Source organism: Bos indicus x Bos taurus, chromosome 23, assembly GCF_003369695.1.
Source record: "Bos indicus x Bos taurus breed Angus x Brahman F1 hybrid chromosome 23, Bos_hybrid_MaternalHap_v2.0, whole genome shotgun sequence".
NCBI classification, from domain to species: domain Eukaryota; kingdom Metazoa; phylum Chordata; class Mammalia; order Artiodactyla; family Bovidae; genus Bos; species Bos indicus x Bos taurus.
Window position 1 is genome coordinate 15,150,906 of NC_040098.1, and position 15,640 is coordinate 15,166,545.

Genomic DNA, 15,640 nt, shown 5'->3' on the forward strand with positions numbered 1-15,640 from the left:
CCATTCTCCTTCCTATTAACATCTATTCTGTAGCCCATGGATCAAAGAATCAACTCTCAGGTCTTACGACAGACCTGTTCTCATGGTAGGTATTCAAGATGAAGGCCACACAAAATTAGTTCAGAGATATGAACCTTTGCTAAGTATTCCTCCTTGCTTTTGGGCATAGAGCTTTGTAGCCAGTCAGCTGATAGGACTATATTACGATTTGAAGTCAGTTTAAAGAAACCTTAAGAGCCCCTGATGTTCATCTTAAATGAAGTGAACCCAATTTGAATGGGATACCCACTGCTCTATTCTATCCTACAATCCTGGACATGTCTCTACCAAACTGGACTATTTAGTCTATTACAGCCCACAGTTTTGCCAACAAACCAGTCAACTGTGATTATAGTATCCACAATATCATTTACAGTATTTACAGTTGGATAGCAATGATCACCTTCCAGTAGCTCAAGGGCTCACATGAGCAGTCATAATGGTAATGAGTGCTTCTATGAGACCAGGACCGACTACACCCTCCAAGTAGTTGGACACATCTTGTACCATTTCCATCACTTAAAATATGGCTGGCCTCGACTCTGAGTATAGGGCCCTCAGTTTGCCTTCTTAGTCCATCTGCATCCACAGGGCTCCCAGCAATAGCAGTAGGTGTGATGGTGGGGAGGGGGGGCAGTGGTGATCTGTAATATTCACATTAGGAAAGGTTCACAAACTCTTGCCTGCCTTGAAGGCTGGGGCAGATGATCTTAGTGCTCTGCTCATGTCCTCTCAATCCCTTTGTCACTTTGCTGTCCTTATTTGGATAGTAGAAGCTTGTTTACATGTGAAGAGGCTCCAAGTGCCTGGGGAACTTACATTCTCCTGTGACATTCTGAGACCGGCACACTGAGTTTTCCATTCCCACCACCTTGAGCCTTCATCCTACATTAAACCAATTGGACAACCCAAACTCCTAGTTAGCCCATGGAAGCTAAGTCAGCTGCAGTTAACTAGATACCTACTTGGTAACTCTTACCTTTAGCATCTAAATTCTCAGAGCTCTGCAATCCTCACCAAGTTATCTGTGGCCCTTCTAGCATTTGGTTTCTTATCCTAGTTTACAAGCACCGATTCTCTAAAGCTTTTGACTTTGACCTTTCAGCTATGCTTTGTAAGGATATCCTTGTCCTCTGGACTCAGTCCCAGCCATGGCTACCTAGAGACAGATGCTCTATTTGCCACTTCCCCCAATATAAAGGCCACTTTTGTTCACAAGACTCCTCCCAATCTACTGGGAGCCAACACCACCCCCAAGTATGAGTCAGCATATGAAGGGGCTCAATATCTGATACTAAGAATCAGTCCAAGGCACTTGTTAGTTGGCCATGGATGTCCAGGAACCATCCTAGCTGGCATGCCAACATGTACTGCTTTGTACCATGTGTCTTTGAATGCTCATAGCTCACTTGTGGAGTCAAGTCATGGAGACATTCACGAAAGTGATTTCCTGCCTTCAGGAGACATACCTCACCCAAGCTGTCCCTTATATTGAGCACCCTGCTAGTCCTGGCTTCCCCATGATGTTCACTCAGCCTGTGAAAACTCCCGATTCCCAGGCCAGCTGGGGCACCTGGTCATAACTCTCATGGCAAGCTCATGAAGTCACTCCTTCTGTCCCCACTGCATTTGTTTCTCCACCTGGGCTCAATCCAGAACTACCAGTTACCAGAGTACATACTAGAAACAGGAACATAGGGATATCCTGCTTTTAAGTGTGCACACTACTTTTCCCTGGCAAAAGCACACTGAAGTTCAGAAACCCAAGACTTGACTTATGCACCCTACCTGAGGGATTTCTGTGGACTGTTAGGATAGAACCCAGATCTTCTCCAGGTCCACTGTGCACACCATTTAACCTTCCCAAGGAGAGAAATCTAGACAGAACCCATGAGTAGGGCCTTAAGGTCTAACATGAAGACCTTTGCTCAGGACCCTGGTTCTGAGATTCAAAAGCTAACTGCCTTAAAAAGCCGAGTAACAGCTATAGCTCACAAGTAGTAACTCATCCTATTTAATACACAACAAGCTGTGTGGCCAGGCATGGGGGTGAGCCAGCCAAGCCAACCTGAGGGGGAAAGTGACTAAGACCCAAAGGGAACAGGTGCTGGAGCTGACAAGGAGCCCCAGCTGTAAATTGGTCATTTTTTTTTTTTTGGCCTGGCATCAGAACCTATCTGCCATCTCACAGCAGAAGTGGTTCTCTGAGCATTGTTAGACCGAAGGAAGAGGACAATGTCCTTCCCGCCCTTCATCTCAGTGCTATTAGTGTCAGTCTGGATGACAGCACTATTAGTCAACCTACAGTCAGTCCAAGTCCTAAAACTCATTTCTTTTGCTATAAAAACTTAGCCACAACACTAAATTTAAAACAGGTTCAGTAACTCCAGTTCCAGCCTAGCCATTCAGTGTCTTGCTCATTTGGCTGTCCCGCCTCTACCAAGCACACGTGTCCCCATCACCACTGGAGAAGTGGTTCTGTCATCAACACCATTGTTCAGTCTAGCCGGACTGTACAAGTCGATTTTTCCCCATCCCACCTCTTCCATTTAGGAGAGCTTAAGATGGGTCAAGAGATATTTAATTGTCACAACCTCCAGAAAGCGAATTGGTAACTCAGACCAGCACTGACATTTGAAAGGGCCAAGTCGACTTCTGTGCACAGATGGCCTTGATACATCTTTCATTAAGTACAAAAATGACACTCTTATTTTACTTTAACTCTTTACTATTCAGCTTGAGCATTTTCCAAGGTTCTGCCACCCTGTACTAGCAAGTACTACTCTTAACTACGTGGCCACTGGATTATACCTTTCCTTAGATATGATCCAGATCAATCCTGAGAAGTTCTGTAGACATTGCCATTTTGGTGTATGAAAGCTTGGAAGTTTTGCTTCCTAATAAAATGTGGAAGTGAAAGACATTGTTACCCAGGATTTGGGTAGGCATTCTGGCCGGAGTCTAGAATTAAGTCAGAGGAGGATTACAGCAGAACTACTTTGCAGTTTGGTAAACAATCTGCAACACCATTGTTTAATTCTCTACCCACTTGACAACAACGGTCTCTTCGTAATGAGTATATTATACACAGGGGTAGTTCCTGACTTCATGTTTTAGCTCCTGACTTCGTGTTCTAGAACAAGAGTGGCTCAATGGTCTGTCATCTTGTTTACTGTTCTACTAGGAGCAATAGTTCCAGTTCACACTTGTCAAGAGGCTTATCCTTCAAGAGATAAGAGCTAAGTCTGAGTTGGTTATATGGCTCTGGGGGCTACAGAGCATATAGAGAGTCTCTGTACACCCTCATGTTCAGGGTCTGCCTTCTACTTGTAACTTACCAATCTGGTTTCTTTCTGACCTTCAGTAATTGACCTTGGGTTCATGGCTGAGCTCTGTCTTTTGATTTTGACTAAATTGGATGGCCCAGCTCCTGTTTCTGAAGCTGATGCTCCAGTTTGGTTCTAGAACAGTCAGGGTACAATGGTATTCCAGTCAACCAGAATTGTCTTTGGGGACATCGATCAAGGACTGGTAACTGCTCACCCTGCAGCGAGGAACCTCCTTCCCTGAAGTCCTTATTAAAGCGCTACCCCACAGGTAAAGCCATTCCTACACCTCAATAGGGATGTCAATACCTTAACAGCTGCTAAGCTTATGTACCCCCAAGGGGCCCCCAGGAATCCCATGAATCTAGAGGACTCATGGAATCCCTGTGTCTACATTCCATGGATCTGGGGTCTCTCAGGAAATCTATGCCAGCATATTTGGATGAAGGGCTTATCTGAATTCATTTGGGATAAATTGGCCCATATACCCCTGGGCAACCTATAACCTGGTAGACTAATTACCATGAATTTGGCATAAAGGATCTGTGGCTAAAATTTGCTCTTCAACAGTGAGGAATGAGTTCAAGTCTGATAACTCTTGCTTCTAAGAGTCTAGTCCTGGGTTTTCTGCCTGAAAGGGGGAAAGATCAGATAAAGGGTGAACCACAAGTTAGTCAAGCAGATTAAATTTGATGCAAGAATCACTTAAATCCACCTGGGCTCATCAAGTTAGACTGAAGACCCATCACAATGTCAAGAATGAGCATCTAGACTGAAAAGGGGCCACTTGGATGCACAGTTTTCAATACAGCAAGGAATTGGACGTTGATAGGATGGATAAGGCATGGTGAGTCTGTTAATGCTGCATCACAGTTGTCATGTCATGCTGGTTCATGCAGAATGACAAGACTGATGCTCATGTTCTGCTGATAGAACCTGTCAGACTCTTCCAAGGCATCCTATTGTGAGGACATTCTAAAGTAACATACATGTGTCCCACTTATGTGTACTCATTTCCCACTTTCACATGGAATACAAGTCAAAACAGGGATCAAACACTTGATCAAAAGCATTGGTTCTAAACCAAGCCTACTGAATCCACATGTCTGCCTCCATTGCAACATTGAGACAGACCATACTTGAAGCCTGGGGAATTAAGATTTCTAGTTCCTCACGTACCAGGCCCATAGAGGTGGATCATGCAGGCAATGAGTCCTAGTTGTTAAGGACACGGTGTGATCAAGGCCTACAAGGTCTGAAAGGTGTAATTTATCTGATTCTGACCTCATGACATTTTATTGTCCAATTCTCTAACACCTTAAGTTCTACCCTGACTGGGGTTGAAGGACACATTGAAGTGACCAGGAGGAGTTGGGTGGCATTTTTCTTCATTCCTTTGAATTTCCAACCACCAGACCTTAAGTATTCTGATCTCAGTAGTCTGCCTCAACAATTCCTCAGTTCAGGGTTGGCAACTGCCTTGAGCTAGACCAATTTCAGTGACTGAAAACACCCACTCCCTGGCTTCATGCTTTGTTTTAAAGAGCCCTTGCCTTGTCCCAAAGTTGAACTAAGGCTACTCCAGTTAAGTAGGTTAAATGGTTCTCTGCTCCACGAAGGAGTTCATAAAAATTAGATTTTTCTTAAAGGATGAAGGAGATCTAACTTACAGGAGTTGACTTTCAATTGTTTAAGCCAACAGATGCATTAAGAAGTCACTCTGCATTCTCACCTCACATGGAAGTAGTTTCTGTATCAAGTTATTTGACCTCCATAAAGAACAAGTGCTAGGACTTGGCTTTTGACAGCTAAGTTAACTTCTGGGTAAGAATTTCCATTCAGAAACCATTTTCATGGGTCATGTTGGAGAAGCTTATATGGTTTTTCAGGAATGCAGGTCCCTGAAAGCTCTGTTCTAGTATGAATATAGTCTCAATAACCCAGGCCCTTGTTAATGTCTAGGAGACATCCAGTAGCCAGTCCACTAGGATACATTAGTTGGTGCTATCTGAGCACTCAGGATTAACTAGAGAGGCTCTTGGTTAACCGGGTTAGGTCATGACCTGGAATGAATAGTAAGGTCTCTGCAATGGGAGAGAGGAAGTTATTTCATGGGAAGAATGGTAGGATGTGGTTAACACATACAAACAGAACTGGGACAATTTCTGGGCAGTGCAGAATATAGAGCTGGTACAGAGAGTGTCGATTAGGAGTATCTTGTGACAGCATTTAACATCTCCCTAAGTGCCTGGGACCAGTCCTAACCTGCTACTGGGATGGTTCCCTGGTCTTGGACACAGTGCCTCTAGTAAAGGGGATGGGGTTAAGGGATCCATAGCCTCTGAAGGGCAATCATGGTAGCATGCATAACATAACCAGAGGCCCCACCACCTGACCATATTCCCTGGAAAAGCCTATCCTTCACCAGAGGAATAGTGAATGTACAAGGGAGGGTCACTGACGTCCTGTGGGTCAGAATGGAAGTCAATTCTGCGAGATCAGTCTCCCTGGGGTCAGTTGCAATTCTAAGAGTCTAGAGTAGAGGCCCGGAGAAGGCAATGGCACCCCACTCCAGTACTCCTGCTTGGAAAATCCCATGGACGGAGGAGCCTGTTAGGCTGCAATCCATGGGGGTCGCTAAGAGTCGGACACGACTGAGCGACTTCCCTTTCACTTTTCACTTTCATGCATTGGAGAAGGAAATGGCAACCCACTCCAGTGTTCTTGCCTGGAGAATCCCAGGGACGGGGGAGCCTGGTGGGCTGCCGTCTATGGGGTCGCACAGAGTCGGAAACGACTGAAGTGACTTAGCATAGCATAGAGTAGAGGCCAGGTGGCTGTATTTAACTAAGTCATGATGAATAGCAAGGGCAGAATGGTCTTGACCTGTAAGAATCTTTGGCAACAGAGCAGACCATGGCATGCCTAGGGGTGGGAGGTGGACAGCCAACAAAATTACTGCTTGATCTGTGTGATCAAGATGATCAACAAGGGAGAAGGCAAGTTAGTCATTGCAAAGGACAGGCATGGCTATGATGGATTTTTTGGCATCAGCTTAGGTAGACATCAGTCCTAGACATTAATCCAAACATTTTTAGGTGTTGTGAAAGTATTTGAGTTGATTAAAAGCTCGTAATTATTTGACTTTAAGGGAGATTATCCTACCTAGTCTGTGGGCCTGATTCCATCAGTTGAGAAGTTCAGTTTAACTGTCTGTGAACAATAGAGCTTTGACCCATGCCTGTGAGTTCCACTCAAAGGTGATCCATCTTGACTGCCAACCCTACAATCTTGACTTGCTTCATCACCTTCCACAATCACATAGGTTTAACTTGAGTTTATGACAAGAAATCAGCCTGTGGATGTATGTGTTCTAGAGTTTGCTTCTCTGGCTTAATCTTAGACTGATACAACCCTCAGTTTCCATAGTTACGTTACTAGACTCAGTCCATGGATTGAGGCCTATACAGAAGGCCCTGCTGTGCTATGGCAAATACAGTATTTCCTCATCCTTACTTACTGGAACCAATGTCCATTTACTTGGGTAACTACTGAAGGGTAACACTCATACCTGTCACAGCTGGTTGGATAGAGGGTCTGAACTGATGCTGATAACTGGATCTCAAGCTTGATTAATCCCCTTGATGGGATGGGCAGGTACATGGAGGCTAGGTGGACAGGGAGACCAGGAATCTTGCAGTGGCTTCAATGACTATAGAACTACTATGGTCATCTTCCTCATCCCGAGTACTAGTCAGATGAAGATGCAGCCACTGACAAGCTTTACACTAGTTCCCTGGCCCACAGGACAGAAGCCATCACAGTGGGCAAAAGCCAAGTGGAATCTCCTAAAACTGTTCTCCACCCAAAGTCAAGAGTAACTCAGAAGCTGTACCATGTTCTAAAGAGGTAACAGTACAAGAGGTGGGGCTCTATCACCTAGCTTGATCCACTAGAATGGCCCCTAGAACAAGGTGAACCATGCATAATTCTAAACAAAATGGTTCTGTTCTAGCTGCTCAGCCAGATGTGGCATCTCTACCACTGATCAAGGCTATTGATCTGGCAACTCCTTAACCCTTATGAGATTGCCAGCCATTCATATTCACTAGGCAAGGGCAGCACCACTCATGGTTTTCCATCAGGTTTCCCTGCTCTGCCACAATAACCTCCAATGGCTTTCATAATCTTGAATTTCAAAGCCATTATTCCGGCCCACTAGATCAGTAGCAAATGTTCCCTGTTATGAGCAACCCTTTCAGGTATTCAGGGGTCTGCCATGTTTGACTTAAGGGGTCAGTAGTTTGAGGTATGTGCCTTTACTCAAGAGCCTAGTTCCATTAGTGCCTCACCCCTCCTACCCCCTTGGGTAGCCTCTTTGGATTTAAGGGACAACATAATCACATGCTTGGGCTCAGCACTACTTTAAGTAGAGTTCAGAACGAGAGCTGTCTTGCAGGTCCAGGAATCAGTACAATCTTCTCTCTAGCTTCAACCATATGGCCCTGCATGCTGGTGGTGCCACAGGTAGCAAAGATATCACATGCGAGACAAGGTCTGTAGCACAGAACTATTTGTTGTTTAGAAATGCAGCCCCTGATCTACTTCCAGGCTCTAAAAGGTACAGATTGACTGCAAGACATCAAGCGTCTATGGGAACTGGACCCACCATTCTGTACACATTTTGAACTTAACTCTTGGTACATGAGAACTTATTGAACAGAATGGCATGGTGGGTGCAACACACAGGGACCCAGAGCCCCATGTCACCACTAACTCTCCAGCTCGCATGTAGACCTCCATTGGGAATTCAGTCTCTCGACCAACCTGAAGTCTTGTTCAAAATGGTCAAGTATTGGTATGAGGCCAAAAAAATATGCTGTCCTGCAGCCTTATTCACAACCCCAAAAGCAGTGGCAAAAGAAGTCCTCTTACACCTGAGCACTCTCCAGTCCTGTGCTTGGTGAGGGAGAGGTATACAAGGACAGACACTCCTGGTTAGTGACTAACTACTTAGCTGGTGGTCAGGGGCCTGTCAGGGACAAGACTGTAGGGAGAGTCACAAGGAAATTTGAGACAACGTGGATACACCTGAGGGAGCTGACTGCAGGTCTTGTTCCTTTCTATTTCTATAACTCAGAAACACAGATTTTTAAACTTGCATTGGGCCCCTGTGGTCCCTCTGGAGGTGCACAAACATCTGAAGATATTGAACTGGATAGGCAGGCTGGGAAATTCGAGCTGAAGCCTGACCATGGCTTATCAGGAGCTAACTGAGGGTGTCCTCTCTCCAGAAACAACTCACTCTCAGGCTGCAGCTTCAAGACTAGCTTTGTGTTCATAGGTCAACACATATCCAAGTGTATGGACATCCAGAGTCTGTTACTTACATGAACCCTAGTCAATCTTTTCCTATGTCTCATGTCATGGGTTGGGGGTCCTAGGCTGAACTAGCTACTTGGCAACATTATGTGGGGCCTACCCTTCCCTCCATTCAGAGGCTATCAGGCACATCTCTCATAAATGCCAAGAAATTCCACGCACACAGGATATGGGAACTGGAACCCCACTTCTCCCATTGGGTATGAATGAATTGATGAAGGAACCTGGTGGAACATGAAGGGTTGTTATGAACAAAAGATGAGGCACTAGGGACTAGCAATGATGTGAACCTACTGCCAACCACAGGGCTAACAGGAAAAAGTTATCTGAGCCCTCAGGAGCCAGAGCTATGGAAGAGGGGCCCCTTGGCAAGAGCAGAGGGCCTGGAGGAACCTACCTACTGTGAAATGCAGTGCTTAAGCAGGGAGGAAGTCAGGAAAACGTACCCAAACCTCTTGTATTCTAGCCAGTGCATCTCCATGGCCAAACCCACCTGGAAATGTCAACTTTCAAGGGAATCTGGGAAAACAGGAAGTCACAAGACTTCCTGTGCAGTCCACAGGAAGCTCTCATTAGGAGACAGAGCAGAGTAGATCAAAATTAAGGAGCAATGGATGACAGTCAACTCATTTGGGGGCCAATGTGAAGTGAGGTCAGAAGGGAACAGCCATATAACACTTAGAGGATAGAGTACAGGGCTTGACTCCCAGTCTTTCCAGAGGTGCCACCTGGCAGGGACCACAGAGGCTGGAGCGAATCTTCAGTGACAAGAGGACCCTCCTACAAGAACAAAGTGGGTTTCCCAAAAGCTAGTTGGGAAATTCAGAGCAGAATCATTTTGACTTAGAGATAGGAGAAGTGCAATATTTTACTCATCCAAAAATAGAGTTAAATCACTGCTGGCTACAGAGCTAAGTAGAGGTGAAGACCCTTCCAGCTGTAGAATTCACCACCACTGACCTCAGCCTGTGAACATTCCTGGCACGTGGCTTCCAGGCTCTGTGCAGCTCCCATACACCCTTCTCTCTAAACAAGATTAACCTCGTTTTTTTCATCCTATTACCAGGGAGGCCAGCTACCTCCATTTTCTAATAGAGCTTCATTTGATGATCAATTCTGATAAAGGGATCATTATCCTCCAGCAGTGCTGGAACAAATTTGAGGAGATACCCAATGTACAAGGGCAAAGAGCCCCAGAAAGATGGTAAAAGAAGCGAAATTGCATTTAGAATCAAACCCCATACTCAAGAGATGCTCAGAGGGCTCAAACAAACCTTGTGTGCACCAGGACCCAGAGACCCCACAGAGACTGAGACACACCTGTATTTGAGTGCCTCCTGTGGAGGTGGTTGAGCTATTTCAAATCCTGAAAGATGCTGTGAAAGTGCTGCACTCAATATGCCAGAAAATTGGGAAAACTCAGCAGTGGCCACAGGATTGGAAAAGGTCAGTTTTCATTCCAATCCCAAAGAAAGGCAATGCCAAAGAATGCTCAAACTACTGCACAATTGCACTCATCTCACATGCTAGCAAAGTAATGCTCAAAATTCTCCAAGCCAGGCTTCAGCAATACGTGAACCGTAAACTTCCTGATGTTCAAGCTGGTTTTAGAAAAGGCAGAGGAACCAGAGATCAAATTGCCAACATCCACTGGATCATGGAAAAAGCAAGAGAGTTCCAGAAAAACATCTGTTTCTGCTTTATTGACTATGCCAAAGCCTTTGACTGTGTGGATCACAATCAACTGTGAAAAATTCTGAAAGAGATGGGAATACCAGACCACCCGACCTGCCTCTTGAGAAATCTGATACAAGTCAGGAAGCAACAGTTAGAACTAGACATGGAACAACAGACTGGTTCCAAATAGGAAAAGGAGTACGTCAAGGCTGTATATTGTCACCTTGCTTATTTAACTTATATGCAGAGTACATCACGAGAAACACTGGACTGGAAGAAGCACAGCTGGAATCAAGATTGCTGGGAGAAATAACCACCTCAGATATGCAGATGGCACCACCCTTATAGCAGAAAGTGAATAGGAAGTAAAAAGCCTCTTGATGAAAGTGAAAGTGGAGAGTGAAAAAGTTGGCTTAAAGCTCAACATTCAGAAAACGAAGATACATGGCATTTGGTCCCATCATTTCATGAGAAATAGACGGGGAAACAGTAGAAGCAGTGTCAGACTATTTTGGGGGGCTCCAAAATCACTGCAGATGGTGACTGCAGCCATGAAATTAAAAGACACTTACTCCTTGGAAAGTTATGACCAATCTAGATAACATTTTCAAAAGCAGAGACATTACTTTGCCAACAAAGGTCCGTCTAGTCAAGGCTATGGTTTGTCCAGTGATCATGTATGGATGTGAGAGTTGGACTGTGAAGAAAGCTGAGTGCCAAAGAATTGATGCTTTTGAACTGTGGTGATGGAGAAGACTCTTGAGAGTCCCTTGGACTGCAAGGAGATCAGCCCTGGGATTTCTTTAGAAGGAATGATGCTAAAGCTGAAACTCCAGTACTTTGGCCACCTGATGCGAAGAGTTGACTCATTGGAAAAGACTCTGATGCTGGGAGGGATTGGCGGCAGGAGGAGGAGGGGACAACAGAGGATGAGATGGCTGGATGGCATCACTGACTCAATAGACGTGAGTCTGAGTGAACTTTCGGAGTTGGTGATGGACAGGGAGGCCTGGCATGCAGCAATTCACGGGGTCACAAAGAGTTGGACACGACTGAGCAACTGAACTGAACTGTGGAGGTAGTGGGTCAGCAGTGGACTGCCGCAGGGGCTTTAGGTGTAGCAGACTGGGGTATGGCATAAGCCTTCTTAGAAGGGATTGCCGTTAACCCTACCATAGAGCCACCAGAACTTCCACAGGACTGGGAAACAGACTCTTGGAGGGCACAAACAAAACCTTGTGCACACCAGGACCCAAGAGAAGAGGAGCAATGACTCCACAATAGACTGATCCAGACTTGCCTGTAAGTGTCCAAGAGTCTCCAGCAGAAGCATGGGTCAGGGGTGGCATGCTGCAGGGTTGGGAGCAGTGCATGCATGGGACCTTTTGAAGGAGGTCACCATTTTCATTACCTCCACAATACTTTGGGCTTAGGTCAAGCAACAAGGAAAAACAGCACCACTCATCAACAGAACTGAGCACAGACCAGCCCATCAGAACAAGACCCAGTTTCCCCCCCGTCTCTCCCATCAGGAAGCTTCCATAAGCCTCTTATCCTTTTCCAGAGGGCAGACAGAATGAAAACCACAATCACAGAAAACTAACCAATCTGATCATATGGACCACAGCCTTGTCTAACTCCGTGAAACCATGAGCCATGCCGTGTAGGGCCACCAAAGATGGATGGGTCATGGTAGAGAGTTCTGACAAAATGCAGCCTGCTGGAGAAGGGAACAGCAAACCACTTCAGGATTCTTGCCTTGAGAACCCTATGAAAAGGCAAAAAGATAAGGACACCGAAAGATGAACTCCCCAGGTTAGTAGGTGCCAAATATGCTGCTGGAGATAAGTGGAGAAATAGTTCCAGAAAGAATGAAGAGACGGAGCGAAAGCAAAACCACCCAGTTGTGGATGTGACTGGTAATGGAAGTAAAGTCCGATGCTATAAAGAACAATATTGCATAGGAAGCTGGAATGTTAGGTCCATGAACCAAGGCAAATTCGAAGTGGTCAAACAAGAGATGGCAAGAGTGAACATCAACATTTTAGGAATCAGAGAACTAAAATGGACTGGAGTGGGTGATTTTAACTCAGATGACCATGATTAATCTACTACTGTAGGCAAGAGTCCCTTAGAAATGGAGTAACCCTCATAGTCAAAAGAGGGCAAAATGCAGTTTTTGGATGCAATCTCAAAAATGACAGGATGATCTGTTTCCAAGGCAAACTATTCAATATCACAGTAATCCAAGTCTATGCTCCAACCAGTAATGCTGAAGCTGAAGTTGAACGGTTCTATGAAGACCTATAAGACCTAGAACACACACCCAAAAAAGCTGTCCTTTTCATTGTAGGGGACTGGAATGCAAAAGGAGGAAGTCAAGAGATACCTGGAGTAACAGACAAATTTGGCCTTGGAGTACAAAATAAAGCAAGGGCAAAGGCTAATAGAGTTTTGCCAAGAAAATGCACTGGTCATAGCAAACAGCCTCTTCCAACAACGAAAGAGAAGACTGTCAGATTTATTATAGTCTTTTTGCAGCCAAAGATGAAGCTCTATACAGTCAGCAAAAACAAGACTGGGAGCTGATTGTGGCTCAAATCATGAACTCCTTATTGCCAAATTCATACTGAAATTGAATAAAGTAGGGAAAGCCACTAGACCATTCAGGTATGACCTAAATCAAATCCCTTACAATTATATAGTGGATGTGACAAATAGATTCAAGGGATTAGATCTGATAGAGTGCCTGAAGAACTATGTACAGAGGTTTGTGACATTGTACAAGAGGCAGCGATAAAGGCCATCCCCAAGAAACAAAAGGCAAAATGGTTGTCTGAGAAGGCCTTAAAAATAGGTATGAAGAGAGAAGCAAAAAGCAAAGGAGAAAAGGAAAGATATACCCATTTGAATGCAGAGTTCCAAAGAATAGCAAGGAGAGATAAAGCCTTTCTCAGTGATCAATGCAAAGAAATAGAGGAAAACAATAGAATGGGAAAGACTAGAGATCTCCAAGAAAATTAGAGATACTAAAGCAACATTTCATGCAAAGATGAGCACAATAAAGGACAGAAATGGTATGGACCTAACAGAAGCAGAAGATATTAAGAAGAGATGGCAAAGAAGAGATGGCAACAATACACAGAAGAACAATACAAAAAAGATCTTCATGATCCAGATAACCATGATAGTGTGGATCATTCACATAAAGCCAGACATCCTGGAATGCAAAGTCAAGTGGGTCTTAGGAAGCATCACTATGAACAAAGCTAGTGGAGGTGATGGAATTCCAGTTGAGCTAATTCAAATCCTCAAAGATGCTGCTGTGAAAGTGCTGCACTCAATATGCCAGCAAATCTGGAAAACTCAGCAGTGGCCACAGGACTGTAAAAGGTCAGTTTTCATTCCACTCCCAAAGGCAATGCCAAAGAATCCTCAAACTACTGCACAATTGCACTCATCTCTCATGCTAGTAAAGTAATGCTCAAAATTCTCCAAGCCAGGCTTCAATGGTATGTGTACTGTGAGCTTCCAGATGTTCAAGCTGGTTTTAGAAAAGGCGGAGGAACCAGAGATCAAATTGCCAACATCCGCTGGATCATTGAAAAAGCAAGAGTTCCAGAAAAACATCTACTTCTTTATTGACTATGCCAAAGCCTTTGACTGTGTGGATCACAACAAGCTGTGGAAAATTCTTGAGATGAGAATACCAGACCACCTGACCTGCTTCCTGATAAATCCGTATGCATGTCAAGCAGCAACAGAACTGGACATGGAACAGACTGGTTCCAAATCGGGAAAGGAGTACATCATGCTGTATATTGTCACCCTGTTTAACTTATAGGCAGAGAACATCATGCAAAATGCTGGACTGAAGCACAAGCTGAAATCAAGATTGCCAGAAGTATCAATAACCTCAGATATGCAGATGATACCACCCCTACGGCAGAAAGAACTCGAGAGCCTCTTGATAAAAGTGAAAGCAGTGAAGAAGTTGGTTTAGAACTCAACATTCAGAAAACTAAGATCATGGCATCTGGTCCCATCACTTCACGGGAAATAGATGGGAAAACAATGGAAACTGTGACAGACTTTTTTGGTCTCCAATCACTGCAGATGGTGACTGCAGCCATGAAATTAAAAGACGCTCCTGGGAAAAGTTATGACCAACCTGACATCATATTAAAAAGCAGACACGTTACTTTGCCAACAAAGGTCCATGTAGTCGAAGCTATGGTTTTTCCAGTAGTCATGTATGGATGTGAGTTGGACTATAAAAGCTGAGCAGCAAAGAACTGATGCTGTTAGCTGGTGTTGAAGACTCTTGAGCATCCCTTGGACTGCAAGGGGATCCAACCAGTCCATGCTAAAGGAGATCAGTCCTGAATATTCATTGAAAGGACTGATGCTGAAGCTCAAACACCAATACTTGTGGCCACCTGCCACAAATAATTGACTCATTAGAAAAGACCCTGATGCTGGGAAAGATTGAAGACAGGAGAAGAGGACGACAGAGGATGAGATAGATAGCATTACCGACTCGATGGACATGAGTTTGAGCAAGCTCCGAGAGTTGGTGATGGACAAGGAAGCCTGGCATGCTGCAGTCCATGGGGTCACAAAGAGTTGGACATGACTGAGCGACTGAAGTGAACCCTCCTGTTAGGAGAGGTGCCAGCATCTCTAGCTAGGGAAACCTGCCGTGTTGCGGATTGTTCGAAGAAAAAGAAAACCACTCTAGGGATTGTTCTCTCCCTAGCAGGTGTAGAACAAGTTAATGTATCTCTTAAATTTGTGTTTGGTTTAGCATAGCACTCTGCTATCTGAGAATTTTGTCAGCGTTACACAGTGAAACTTCAGTTAACGTCAGAAGGGTGTCCAGCAGTAAGGAACGTTGCTTGAGGTTGTGTAATGCATTAGTACTACAATTTTAAGATAAATAACCACATACTGATTAACTCATCTCAGAAATAAAACATTTTGCACAATGATAAGTTCCCAGGTTGGCCTCAGCATGAGCTCATGTCCTATCTGACATTTAAGTGAACAAGGCTGAGAGTTGACATGCGAGATACCCCAACCAATAAGCTCGATTTTATTTTCAATTTCAGCCATGGCCTGAATCTGAAGCCTCTAGATTTCAGACCGCTCCATGCAGGCAACTCACTTCAAGCTGACAGCACCTTGCCCAGAGTAAGCCCTTCCTGCATTCACTT